We start from the raw sequence: 14,909 nt of genomic DNA, 5'->3' as shown, positions 1-14,909 counted from the left end.
AATAACCTGTCCTGTTTGGATGATAAGAAATTTCTCATCTATGCCTTATTCAAAATGTCTTGGATCTTTTATATACTAATACCTATCAAACATTTTATTTCTTTCCATAATTTATCTGTTCTGTATTATCCATCTCCTGCTAATTCAGATCTCATCAGGAAAAGAGAAACAAAGCTTACTCCAACCATTATTCCTTCTTGAGTTGTATTATAATGTCAGCACAGCCCTATTTTAAGATCCTAAGCTCAAAAGCTCATTTTTAAGGGTGTGAATCTGTCTAGACTACAATCTCAAAGCAGCCCTGGAAGATAGAGAAAAAATTTAATGTTCTTTGAAATGTTATTTTTAAACTTAAAAGAAAATTTATATAATATTATCCATTATTAATTCTGATAGCTCCTACCTGTAAATAAGTAATCTCTAAAGTTTCGTTTTTAGGCTATTCTTTAAAAAATTTTTTTAAAAGTTGTTTTTCCATCGAAGTGACATTAAAGGTGATGGTAAGGGTCCTAGGCTAGCTCACAAAACTGTTTAACCTACACTGAGCCTGAGTCCGGGTCTCCCCTGAGCCCTGGCCTGTTGGGGGATGAGGGTAGGGGATGTGGCAAAAGCCTTGCTGGTGTTCACAAAACCTCCCCACCCACCCTAGTTTAGGCTTCTGTGACTTCTCCCCTTGGCCATTCTTCAGGCCACTGCCAAATCAATCTTTTCTACAACCCAGCCCCGGTTATGTCACTATCTTGCTAAAAAGCCTTCAATGAGTTAGAAGAGACAATTGAATTGAGACAGGACTTCAGAATCCTGCACAGTCTGCTCTCAACCCACGTTTCTAGACTTTATCACTGGTTTCCTCCCCCAGCTAGCGCATGCCCTGTATTCAGATCCACCTGGGCCACCCCCAGTTTACCAGGCGTAATTCAAGGTTTCATTCTTGCCCTTCATCTCTACTTATTGCTCATTCCCATCCTTCAAAATCTAGCACCAAAGCAACGTCTATGAAGTTTTTCCAAACCTTCAAGTCAGAAGTCGTCATTCTCTCCTCTGAACTCTCACAGAACTTTATATGTTTCTTATGCATTGTTTTCATTCAATTTTCTATTCATTCAACAAATAGCACAAGACTTTGCTATAGTTCTGTTGTTCCTGGATTTTACAAACTGGGATATTTAACCAACTAATACAGTGAAAATTAGAAAACGTCTACTTCCTAAATTGATTCCAGTGACTTTATTTTTTATGAATCCCACTTAGAAAGATAAAGAAAGAGGCCTGACTGCTGTGTGGTTGCAGTTCTGATTCTGTTGCTCTCCCTGAATCATTAGGTAATTGGGATGGGGCAGAGTGGTCCTAGAAGCTCGCCATGATGGTGGCTTAGGGAGGAGAACAATGAAACACATTTGTATCAGTTTGTTTTGATTTTTAAGTAAAAATATTCTGTGGGGAAGTTAAAACTCATTTTATTGTGCTTTATTCTGTTAGTCAAATGATGCCTTGCTGGGGTTTATAATGGGAAGTGGGACTTCTGACAGGGATAGCTTTCAGTTAGGAAATTCCCCCTCTGACAAACTTAAAAGCAAGAGAATAAAGGAACTCCCCTAAGTGGAATATCCAGAGATGGCCCTCAGGGGGGATTTGAGCCGGAGGTTTATGAAGTCTCAGACTTGTAGCTTGACTTCTTTGAAAAGCTCTTGCCTTTCTCGTCCTGTGTGTGCCAGCTTTGACCTTGTGGGAGTGAGACGGCCACCAAGAGCTCCCAGGCTACCTGTTTCCCAGCTCCTGTGGAGGAAGGGGGAGGGGTGAATCTTCTCTTTCCCCAACCATTGAACAAAATTCCTGAGCTACTCTCTGTTACACCAAATTATATCACACGTCCCTCTCTACCCTGTGCCAGGAGAAAGCCGTCCTGGCCTGCCTGTGGAGCTGGGGGTGGTACTGATCCACCCAAACAAGACAGATATTGATGTGGTAAACACAGTGTCCCCTCCAAGGCAGGGTTGGAGGACAGGACTCCTGGGGAGACTGTGACTAACCTGAGGGCAACATGAGGTCATTGTACCTGTAAGCTGAGGAGAAGAGACAGGGAGCAAGCAAGGGGTTCATTTCTCTTTCTTCAACCTCTTATTGAGTACTACTGTGTGCCAGGCATTAGACTAGGTGCGGGGGTTGCAAGGTGAACAAGACAATTTCAGCTTGTGACAAGTGCAGTGAAAGAAAGGACAGAATGACTCACAGAGATAGGAGGAAGGTACTTTAGAAAAGATAACTAGATTTCAGAAAGAAAAAGAGGAGGGAAAAAAACCAAACTTTGCCCCTTTGTAGTTTTGCTGAGGGCATTGACTGACTTGCCGCCCAATGAAGGCCATTAGTGCTTAAGCAGAGGTGTCCAGACCCATCTGGAAAGTCACAACGTAAGCTTCCCCCAATTCTGCTGGGTCATCACAGTTCCTGCTAACCCAGATCAGCCTTCCTGGCTCTCCCAGTGTCTCTCCTTCTTGGTCCAGCCTTCTTTCTGAAATGCAGAAGGGAAAGAGAAGTATAAGAGGAGCTGAAACCAGGAGCCCTCGCCCAGCCGGCACCCCACCAACTCCTGTCCCCTTTTGATCTTATCAGAGCAGCAAGTGCAGTGTTCCATAGGGACTCCTGTTGAACAGGACCTTTAGAAGAGTTCCCTACTAAAAATGCTCCTTATTGAAATTTCCTTATGTTGCATCGTATTTGAGCTGCTTGAAATGCTGTTTCAATAGTGTTTGGCTTAGAATATTCATAGCTTTGTGATGCTGTTTTTACCCTCAGCACATATACACACAACTTTAAACTTTTCAAAAATGTGTGCGATTGAGATCTTGTCCATCAATTTCTACCTAACAATAAATATATAAGACTCTGTTTGATCTTTGCTTCACTGGAAGTGAAACTAACCATCTAAAGAATTCTTAAGATCAAAATATTCTTTCATGTATGTAATTAAGTGCAGAGAAAAAAATGATATTGTGAGGTTCATCAGTGAACTTGAGGGCTATTTGTTTTTGGCAAATGGATCACTAGTGATTTTATGCTTTTGAATAGAAATTATATTGTCTGTGGTTTTTCTAGTTCGTTCCAAGAGCATTTTTGAATTGTTGGTAATTTTTAGGCCATATATCAAAGTTTGGCTTTGGAGGAGGTAGACAGTCTCCATTCTAGAACATTTGTGTATGTTGTAGCCTTCAACATTTATTAGATTGAAATTAGTTTTGAGAGCATTAACTACAATATCCTGTTACTTAGAAAATATTAAAGACTCTTTGGCTGACATTAGCCATATGGTACCAAATAGCATCATTATAACTTGATTTTATAACTTGACCAAGACATTCATAATGTGGATGGCAATGAAATGAGAAGAAACAAGCTAAAGGTTAAAAAAAAAAAAAAAAGACCAAGATGAACATACTAAATGCTAAATAATAGAAAACACATCTGTTCTGAAGTTAGAAAATTGTTCAACAAGTTGTCTGTTGAGGTTTCCATAAGCAGTATTCCTGTCTCCTAGTATAACCAGACATTTTCCATGGTGTTCTGTTTAATTTACCGTGTGTTCCTGACACAATAAAGTTTAAGGATCATCATGGGGCTGATAGAAGGCCTTGTGTGTTTAATCTTATGCTGAAGGACAACTGATAGAAGCAATGCATCAGGACTCCCTTTAAGTAAAAGCATCTTGTAATTCAGCATTTAAGGTTTAATACTTAATTTAATCCGTGAAGTTTTACAGAAATTGTTTATAATTCTCATTGAGGAAGTTGCTGAAGAGCATTTTCTTTTCACTGCCCTCCTCCTCCTATTTAAATGGAACCTGGCACATGGGAATTCAAGTTTCTGTTATTTGATGATTATTTGACTTATGGGAGGATTTTCTTGACTTGCAAAATGATTCATGGCAGTGTCTTTTAAATCAGGACTTTGGACCCTGCTTAGTTCATCTCTTCTAAAAATGTTGGGCCAGTGTCTTTTGGACATATACCTTTAGGATCCACAATTTCCAGCGTTTGTGAGGCTGAGGTCACTAGACGTGTTAGGAGGCCCTGCTTTTCTTCCCTCTGAACAGCCTCCTTCAGCTTGATTGTGACAGCTCCTTCCCTCATTATGAATTGAATTATGAATTATGAATGTGAATAAAATCACATTCACAGTATTACTTACAGCTCTGCAGCACCCAGCTCCGTTACTTCTGTTAATAGTGCCATCGTCCCCCAGGTCACCCAGGCTTAACTCCTTAGTCATTCTTGAAGTATATCCTTTTCTCCCTGAATCTACCCTGACAGCTACCAAGTGATAATTGTTCTGCAAGCAAAGCATCTCTACCATATCTTCTTCCTTTCTGTTGGATAGGTAGCATGATGCACTGCAAGATACAGAAAAGTTGATTCAGGGTACCTCTCGAGAGCCCTGTCTTCAGAAGGATCCTGAGGCCATATCCAAGCTCTTGGTAGGAAATCCATTAGCAATGTCTGCAGTGGTAAAGAAATAGAGAGACTCAGCACACAGGCCACAAATTTGTTGTGACTAGTGTAGTGAATGAAGCCTTGGATTTTGGAATTAAGGAGACCTGGATCTCATCCTTGGTTCTAAAACTTAGTAACCATTTCAACACGGGCAAGTCATTTATCTTCCCTGGGCTTTATTTTCTTATGAGTTAATTAGGGATCATCGGTTAACTTAAAATGAATTGAATCGAATTAAACTGAACTTGTATTTATTAAATATTTCCTGTGTATAAAGCAAATTTAAATTTGTTGTTGATCATTATAAGGAACAAATAACAGATATTACTCTTCAAAGTGCTATACAAAAGGTAAATCGTTCTATTATGTTCAATTTCTTTTGCCAATGTCCTACCTTAGGCTGTCATTACCTTCCTCCTGAACAGTTAGCTTCTGCACTATTCTCCACACAAATGCTCCCTCAAGAAAAATTGTTCTGTATGATAAAGCAAGGCATTGATCATGCAATTCCTCAATTCCCAAGGCATTGTCCCTTTCATGGCAGTGATTCCCCCTTATGGAAATGCCCCCTTATTCATGGGGGATACCTTCCAAGATGCCTAGTGATGCCCAAAACCGGAGAGTGCTGAGTCCTATATATACTATGTTTTTTCCTATACTACATACCTATGATAAAGTTTAATTTATAAATTAGGGACAGTACGAGATTAACAATGACTAATAATAAAATAGGGCAATTATTCTGTATACAAATAAATATACTGTAATAAAAGTTATGTGAATGTGGTCTCTGTCTCAAAATATCTTACTCTACTGTACTCACCCTTCTTCTTGTGATGTTGTGAAATGATGCAAGGCCTCCATGGTGAGAGGAAATGCGGTGAATCGTGCAGGCATGGTGATGTAGCGAATTTTCCGTTTAATATTTTTGGACCTCGGTTGACCGTGGAAAGCAAAACCACAGATAAGGGGGAGACTACTGTAATTGCTTTCCAATCTCTAATCCCAACATCCTCCTTCAGGGGCACCGTGAGCAGCCGGTCAAGCCTGAGGAGAGGGATATTGGCTCAGGGTCGAGAGGAGAGGTCTGAGAGGCAGTAGAGGGACGGGCAAGAGAAGCTGCACTTTTAACTGCCAGCCTGTCTCTCTTTCTTCTAAAGTTCTACCCTTTGCTCGCCCACTGCCCCCCACCTCTGCCGTCTTATCTATGCTGTCTTTTCCTACTTATGTCTCCTCTGTTATGTCTTTCAGTTTTCATCACCCTATTTAAATCATAATATGGAATTGGAGTGTACTTTTATAATCTACTGTGTTTACTGAATTAATTTTATGTCCTCTGTTCTTAATTTTACAAGTGAGAGAACATTTCCTTATTTCTCATTTCTTTATCACTCTCTCAACACCTACCTTAAACACGCACACACACACACACAAACTTTGTTGAGTTTTTTCCTTATGCTGAGTTTAATTTTCTCCTGTGGCTTGCTAATTCTCATCTAAGAAAAAGTTCCCTGTTCTTGTTTAAAATAATGAACTCGGCTGATGCATTTAAATTATGACTGCATTAACAGAATTTTTATGTCTGCACATCTTTCCACTTTCTATAAAGCAATAATTCTCAACAGGGGCCAGTTTTGCCCCCCAGCAGACATTTGGCAATGTGTGGAGACGTTTTTGCTTATCACCACCAGGGGTGGGAGGTGATGCTATTGGAATTTAGTGGCTAGAGGCCAGGGATGCTGCTAAACATCCTACAGCGCACAGGACACCCCCCACAACAAAGAATTATCTGACCCAAAATATCAATGGTGCCAAGGTTAAGAAACCCTTCTGTAAATTAGTGTAAGCCTGTACAATGCTCATACAAAAAACTTGGTGAATAGTTTCTATGAAATGAATTTACATGAATCTAAAACCTCTTAAAGCTAAAGGAATCAACTTATACTCTCTAGCCGTAACCACATTTCTTTAGCCATGTATTGTATTACCCAAATCATCTAGAATTTACATTGCTAGCATTCAGTGATTCCTTCTTTCTTATTTATGTTAACATTACTTCATTTTAATTCTTGTGACATATTTTTCCAAGATGTTGTGTGCTAATTAGCGAAGAGGAAAATACTTGGTAAATGTATTTAATGTAATTTAATAGAATAGGTATGATTTTAGAGAAAGCTGAGGATATTTTTATTGGTTTTAATTTATATTTTAAAAAATACTTGTCAAATGTTCTTTATGAATTTGATTATAAAATTTGCTAGATGTTTATTCCAGTGTGTCCATTTTTCCCAAACTATCAATACATCTAAAGTGAATTTCATTTAAACAGCCTGTGATACAGAACTGAGAGTGCATCTTTTACTAATAGCGTCCTTCTTGTCCTTATTTATATATCCTGTTTTTTCAAAATGATTATTGCTTTAAATATTCATTCCTCACCTTGTCATTTCTTATAAGCTTCCAAGATTTTAAGTTATGGGCCAGTGACCATATCGGAAGAGTGATAAGTTGTGAAGATTGACTCTCCATTAACAGAGTTCAATGTTGAGTTAAAATGTGCACAAGTTAATCCAACACATATTTAATGATTTACATATTCATCACTGTGCTACCTGGTAATTAGGCATGTGGTAAGCAGTTCAGAGAAATTACTATAATTAGCCTTCCTTCTACACAGCCAAACCACATTTTTATAAGGTTGTTTTTTTCTTTTTCCTGCTTGCATAGTTAGTTCTCCAGTGCCTGCAATCAGCATCGGTGTTGACATTCTCTCTCGTATTTACTGTGTACACTTTCTGTACACTTTAGTTGTCCTTTCTCTCTCTCTCTCTCTCTCTCCCTCCATACACACACACACTTCTTTTTCTCATGCACACATACTTACATGAAAACTAACACACTCAAACTGTTCCCTCTCTTGAATTATTATCCTGGGCCTTGGGAACATTAGCAATAAGAAGATGATTGGGAGATGACACCAATATCTCCTCTTTTTATCATCATTTTGTAATATGTTTGAAATCATCATTCTTGTTTGGGAAAAGGGAGGGTGTAAACTAGAACCCAAGTTGTACCTCAGTGTCAGTCTTTGTGTATGTGTGTTCCCCCATAAGCAGAGCATCACTTTCAGCCCATAACCTAAGAAATTAAAGCATCATGTTCTAAAGCACAAGAGCTTAAAGCTGTAACTAGACTGTAGCACACAAACAAAATGGTGCTAAGCATCCCACTCCTCCATTGTACTTATTTTACCCATTCACTCTTGGACAAATTTTAACGTTACAATTAACAATTCCTTTTAAACCAATCCGACAATACTAAAGTTTTTTCCTTCACTGTTGTTGCAAATATACTAAAATAGTGAGACTGCAGCCAATTTTGATTCTCCTTATTTACAAATGAAATCTTCTTAGTATAGGAAATTTTTACTGCTAATGTTTCCTCTTACTTATTAGTAAGAGCAAGTTTTTCAGAAATTTCTATTTACGCTTATGCTCACAGGATTTAATTAAATATCTTCTCAAGACTTGGGGTCATGAGAACAATGTTTCATTTCTCTTGTGAAGCTTTTCCTGGAAAACTGGGCAGGGCCCACTACTTAGCTGACAATTGAAGAGAAATCTTACTGTGGCCTCCTTTTCCAGGATAAGACATTTATAGGTATTTTGTAGTTTCAGGAAATAATCTTCTACCTGTAATTAGAATTTATTTAGGCTTTCACAGACTTTGTGTGTTCAAACTTGCCCTTTGGAAGAGATGATGGAAGGGAATCAAAGAAAACCAAATTAAAAGAAAAGGATTGGGGCCGGCCCCATGGCCGAGTGGTTAAATTTGCACGCTCCACTTCGGCGGCCCAGAGTTTCACGGGTTCGAATCCTGGGCATGGAAATGGCACCGCTCGTCAAACCATGCTGAGGTGGCATCCCACATGCCACAACTGGAATGACCCACAACAAAAAACACACAACGATGTACTGGGGGGCTTTGGGGAGAAAAAGAAAAAATAAAATCTTAAAAAAAAAAAAGGGGTTAAGCTAACCAGCCACATCTGCGCCACCTTGGTGTCTTGTGCTGTTTTAGATCATGTATTTTATATGTAGGTAACTTAATATTTTCATATATATTTGAAGACCTCTGCAATATTAGTAATCATGCCTGGTTGGATGAAGATGGTCTCTCAATTCTGAATGAAATTTAATTATTATAAACACAAAAATTAAGAAGGAACATTAAAACATAGTAAACCAATCCTCTAAGTAGTTGAACGTCAAATACAATTTTATCAGTTACACTCTGCATTATCAGCTGTGTATGCTTTTTTAGTATTTCCTGAGTCAAGTTAATTGCTGTTCTCAGGGGTTTTTAAGTGGGCCATTTGGAAGTTTTTATGTTTCACTTTCATGAGAGGGGAAGACTGAGCCCACTGCCTACCATCAGCACCAATAAAATTCCTCAACTAATGATCAAAGTTAGTTGATGTACTACTTAAAAATGAGTCTATTTCTCATTTTCCCCCTATAGTTTAATAGCCATAGATAGGATAGAAGTTCTCCATAATACACATTATTGTGACTCTGCTTGCCATGACCTAAGCAATATTGCCAAAGTATTCATTCTGCGTGTTGGTTCATTCATCCCTTTGATATTCATTGAACTCCCGAAAAGTCATATTCGCTTTTTTCTCACCCACTATCTAATCTAGCCAGTTTACTCACACTTGGCCCCTGCCCTCCATTCTTCTACAGTGGCTGGGTCCAGGCACTTCTCATTTCTCGTGGCATTATGAGCCATCCCCTGGCTGGTTTTTCTTGCCTTCAGCCTTGCACTTCTTAACTCTATCCTTCACGTTGTATCTTAGTGCTCTCTCTAAAATGCAAATCTGATCAAGTCACTCTCATTCTTTAAAATACTTCAATAGATTAAAGAGTTTTCTTACCACCCTTTCTCCATCCCCTAAGGATAAAATCTGTGCTCCTTTAAATGGTCCCCAACACCCTACGTCATCTGGCCCTTACCTGCCTCTCTAGACTCCCCTTCCTTCATTTCCCTGTTCTGATTGAATGACAGCAATGAATGGCTTTAGTTCTCCACTCCAAACACTCTGTGCTGCCTTAGACCTCTCCTGCCCTTGACAATGCGTTCTATAGTCTGGGGTATCTTCTCTCTTCACTTAGTTTATCTCTACAGGTTCTTCAAATTTTACCTCCAGTTTGACCTCTTCCATAAGCCATCCACCCACACCCAGATGAAATTTGTCTCTTTTCTGAGCCTCCAAGCCCCAATACACACCTCTGTTTTCTGTCCCAGCACATCTGCCACGTCATGTTCAAATGATCTGTGAATGGATTTTTGTCTCCCTCTAGTCGAAAGATTTACCTAAGCTGAGGACCATACCCTCTTCATCTTGGCATGCTACTGCTGAGCACATCAGAGGAATAAGAGAATTTCTTTGTGGGGCTTTACCAGATTCCTTGATAAGAAGGACATTACTGTTTTCTATGTACTTTTAAAGAAAATAGATCTTCTTCATTTGTTTTCTTCTACTTAAGTTCTAATAGCGTATTTAAAATTTTTCACTTACTTTTACTTTTCTTTATTATTGCTGCATGCAGTCTAACCAAAGTCTCTCAGAAACCTGTATGTTCTAGAGGCAAAGTTTATCAATTTTCTACCCTATTTCAAAATAAATATTTAAAGTATTTCTTTCCCTTTGGGGCATATATATGTTTAACATCTTTTCCCTGAAATTTTTCTGAACGATGATGTCAAAGTAATGCATTGGACTTATATTCTTCTAAGAATGTTTGCAAGTAATGGAGTGTGGTTAATTAAGTTCTGGAGGAGAAAAAGAGCAATTTTTCTTGGGAGAGGTTTAGATTTATGTGAACTAGAAAAAAAACATTCATGAGAAGGTCAAGCAAGCACTGCCAGTAATCTACAATCTTGGTAGTGCTTTGGAATTGTCTTGTGTAGTATTGGTAGAATTTTTTAAAATTTTCTATTGGTGGTAATAGATGTAATAGTCCATTTTTTAACTAAAAATTGATTTATTTTACTTTAACTGAAAAATGTATTCATTATGCTAAAAGTGAGTTTATCCTCATGTTTACACAATGTAGGCAATTCCTGATTTTTTGCTATACTATATGGATACTGAGTAATAGAATTACTGTAAAACGGTTACATTTTCTCAGAAAATAGATTCTTTACTTGTATTTTTTTCTACAATCTTGACATAAAGTAATTCGTAGAAACAGCTAACTAAATGCTATAAATATGAAGACGTGACTAACCATCTCTGATATCATTTAAGGAAGATAATTTGCTCAAGGAAACTGGGAATGAGGGTAGTGCGTACATTGATTATATAGAGGACCTGCTGTACTTTAAAATAGATCCAGCATGGAAAAATACACCTACGTGGTAACTGAAATGGGGCTGATCTAAAACTAAATGCTGTTCCAAAGAACTGTGAAACATCTAACCACAAGTGGTCTTCAGTTGTTAATATGTATAAAGGTATATTAAGGATAATTCTGAATGACCAAAATATATTTAAAAACCCACCCAAAGAATTTTTATCTGAAGTTTTTTTCTTTCCTGTAAGAAAAATATGCATTCAGGATTACTTGAATATGATTGACTTTTTAGTCATGCTCTAGTTTAGAATCACTCTTTCTGTTAATCATCATTACAGCATCTAAACAATGGAAAATGAGGGTCATAGTCTGGGAGGGTTTGGAGATGAGGCGTTACTGAAATCTGAGGTCTCTTCTCTGTCCTCTCTGCTGAGCATCCCCACAGATCAATAGCAGGCTTAGGGAGGCAGGAGGAATCAAAGTGGGTGAGGAGTGTGAGCACAGCTTTATTTTCAAGCCCCCACCCCCTCCTTGAACACTTTCTGGTACAGTCCCTTTGAACTTCCCGCCACTTTCCTGTGCACTTTTGTGCCTCCGTTCCTTTCCTCGTGCTGCTGCTTCTTTCTCTTCAGGAAACTCTTCAACTTGCTGGCCCCGCTCAAAGACAAGAATGGGTAGCGGAAGTAGGTGCTCCACGCACACTAGCTTTCTTCTCTCCTTAGTCCCAGGCTGGAGGAACCCTCTCCCCTCTCTGCTGTGAGAGCCCTTCTCAGAGTGTAAGGTGACAGTCACACTCTGGGGCTTTCGCACCAGACTGCAGCAAGTTCAAGTTCTGCTTCAGACGCCGTGTGAGTGTGTGGCCCTGTGTAAGTTTCTTACCAGGCTAAGCCTTAATTTCTTCATCTGTATAATCAGGTCATACTCGCTCCTGGGTCATAGTGTTGAATAAAATAGTGCATGCACAGGAATTAGCATAGTGCCTGGCACACAGGAAGTGCTCAACGAATAGTAACTATTAATGACTTTGTCAAAGTTGTTAATGTGTCTGCCTTTCTTTTGTAAGGGTAGAAACAGTTTTATTCCTCTTTGAGTGTCTACAGTGTCTGGCACGTAGACATGCAAGTGGATGAATTAATGAATAAGTTTGGAGTGGTGGTTGTGAGTGAGCAGCAGGAATATTTCAAATCCTTCTGGAAAAGCTGCCTGCCCCCTCACCTCCTTTCCCTTTGCCTGCAGGAGTCCCTCTGCCTCCCTAGTAGTTCAGATCCCTGGAAAGAAACTACCCGGATAGAGTAGACACCCTTGTTTTGAGTCTCATTTATCCATTTAGCATTCATTAAATAAATACCATGGGGTTCCTCCTATGTGTCCAGGCACCAGTTTCCATCTGAGAACAAAGTTCCACTTTTACACTGCTGGAAAGGAATTGATTTGTGCTTGTGTGTTGTTATGTCTGTAGCTGAGTCCATGCACTATGATGATGTTTTAGCATATTTCAGTTATGCCTCTTTCTTCCTCTGAGATATCAGGAGCTTTCCATTATCTGTCCAGCCAAGGATAATTTCCTTGAATCATCCAAGGCTATTTACCTTATGCTAAAATTTCCAAATGAACAGATAAAGATCCTGACGTGTCTAGCAGGAGGGGCTACCACACAGTGTCGCATATATGGAACAGGGAAATGAGATGTGGTTGAAGCAGAAACTGCTCATATTAGTAAGAGAGTTAACTGTGCCTTTACCATAAAAGAGCCCTTTTATATGACAAGGGTGGTCTAAAGCCCCTCATGGACAGTGAATGCCTTGAGGACGCAAATTGTATCCTGGACCTTAGTGGATCCTCTAGAATACTTGCTAAAATTTGTTTAATTATCTGATCACTTTCTTTTGGATACTGACATCCATCTGACTAACATTTTCTTAAGTCTAAGGCCCAGGAAAACCTCACAAATATATCAATAAATGGGATTGAAAAACTTGACATTGTTTCCCAATTATGTGTGTTAAGGATGATTCCATTGCATTAAATTAGTTTTAGAGATTTTTACTCATCACTGACTCATTTCAGATTTGTGCAGAGAGAGGAAGGTAGTTTACCTTGATTTTGACTCATACTCCGGGGGTTAAGAATTTAATGATTAAGGTAACAGTCATCAAAAGCTGTTGGAAGTAATGTAATAATGCCTATAGTTTTATTCTTTGTATTGTATTTTAATGAAATATCTTAAAGAATAAAAATGTAAAAAGGAAAAAAGTCTACCAGTGACTAATCCTTGTAGGTATTTAAGGCGGGAGGAGAAAGATTCTCTAGGAAATAGTGATGGTATAACATGTTGTGTCACATTCCCCTCAGTGAGATGACGGCACATTAGGGCATGAAAGTCCCTTATGATGTGTCCCAGCTGGTGCCAGCCAAGATAAGTTTCCTTGAACCATCCAAGGCTATTTACCTTCTGCTAAAATCTACCCTGTAGCATGTCATATCACCGAATATCTACATTGAAGTAAAATGATACAATCCCAGGGATCAGAAGAATAACAAAAACGTGGAAGAAAAGAAAACATGGGAAATCTCCCTCCATCTGCCCTGCTCCCTACCCCAATCAAGAGAATTTGAAAAAGGAAAAGAGGGCAGATGAGAATAAACAAATAGGGAAGGGGGTCTCAAATGATTAGCCCACTGAAACCTGTTTCCGAATGAAGCTGTTTCCTCTCAGATGTAAGAGATGCTAGGGCAATGTGATGACAAACCACAGTAGTTTATTTTGCACACAGTTGTACTTAAAACACACCACAGTTAATTTTTTAATAGGAGCTTTATTGAGATATGCTCACATATCATACAGTTCACCCACTTAAAGTGTACAATTCAATAGTTTTTAAAATATATTCACAGAATTGTGCAGTTATCACCACAATCAAGCTTAGAACATTTTCATCATACCAGAAATGAACCCCATACCCATTAGGAGTCCCATAGTTCATTTTTATTCAAACAGAAGGAGAAAAATCCTATATTTATAAACCTGGATTTACAATATAGGCATTTTATTTTATAAAAGTAATGTTATAATTGAGGACAAGGCAACTATGACTTGTTATAGCTCTTACAAGGAAACAATAACTTGAAAGGTTGAAAGTTTTAAAATATAGATAGATAATCCAGTTTGGCTTTTTGTAAACATTGTTATGATTTAAAAAAAGATTTATAAAAATTCAACATTTTGTGGTATTTCCCTGAGACAGAACTCAACTGTACAGTCTACCTAAGTCATGAGCATTATTGCTCATATCATTTCCAGAATCTATAATGTCTCCTACCTAATGAGAACATTCCTTGAAAACGCTTCGTGACCTTTTGTTTAAATATTATGTTGGATGGGTTCCTTACAATAATTAATTCACAGAACCTATAAAAGAAGAGGTTGGCCAATCAGAATGCAAAACAATTCTGTATGGCAAAATACAAGTTTAAAGTCAGGAGACAAAGAAAAAAATACTATGTTTGTAAAGCATGTGTCCTATAAAGGCCTAAATTTCATAATACACAAAACATTTACCAGTCAATAGAGAAAAGGACAAGCAATGGAAAAATGGATGAAGGATATGAACAGGCAGTTCACAAGAGAGAGTCTAAATGATGTAAATATCTGGGAAGAAAGTTTTCGATTCACTAAGTAGTAACAAAATGTAACTTAACTTAATCTCATTTTTACTCAACAGGTAAAGAAAGTGTTATGAAAGCATAAAGAAACTCACTCCCATACAAAGTTGTGGATAATGCCAAATGGCACCATTTGGTAAAAATTTTAAAGGCACATTTGTCTTTGATCCAGCAACTGTGTCTCTATAAATTTTGTTACAAGTGTACAAAAGTATATGTATAAAGTTTATTTGTAATCACAAAAATCTAGAGAAAAAAAGTAAAAACTATTAACAGAAGTCTGGCTAAATAAATTACGATATGTCCATTTAATGGAATACTGCCTTATCACTAGTAAGAATTAGGTCAGCCTAAATGGGCCAGTGTGGTAGTAAGTTGTCCAATATCTATTGTTAAGTGGGAC

General features: G+C 38.2%; 1 protein-coding gene and 1 long non-coding RNA gene across 6 annotated transcripts in view; one reads left to right on the top strand and one right to left on the bottom strand.

The window, feature by feature from the left end:
- DCLK1 (doublecortin like kinase 1) overlaps positions 1-14,909 on the top strand; it is a 318,321-nt gene that overhangs the window by 197,851 nt on the left and 105,561 nt on the right. The window lies entirely within an intron of this gene.
- Positions 1,025-5,677, bottom strand: LOC139046562 (uncharacterized). Its single transcript, XR_011506705.1, has 3 exons — positions 5,308-5,677; positions 4,417-4,490; positions 1,025-2,509 (listed from the first exon to the last, which is right to left on the bottom strand). It is a non-coding gene; the product is annotated as an uncharacterized lncRNA (long non-coding RNA).

Source organism: Equus asinus, chromosome 11, assembly GCF_041296235.1.
Source record: "Equus asinus isolate D_3611 breed Donkey chromosome 11, EquAss-T2T_v2, whole genome shotgun sequence".
Taxonomy (NCBI): domain Eukaryota; kingdom Metazoa; phylum Chordata; class Mammalia; order Perissodactyla; family Equidae; genus Equus; species Equus asinus.
The sequence above is the reverse complement of the archived record's forward strand: the minus strand, read 5'-3'. Positions and strand labels throughout refer to the sequence as shown.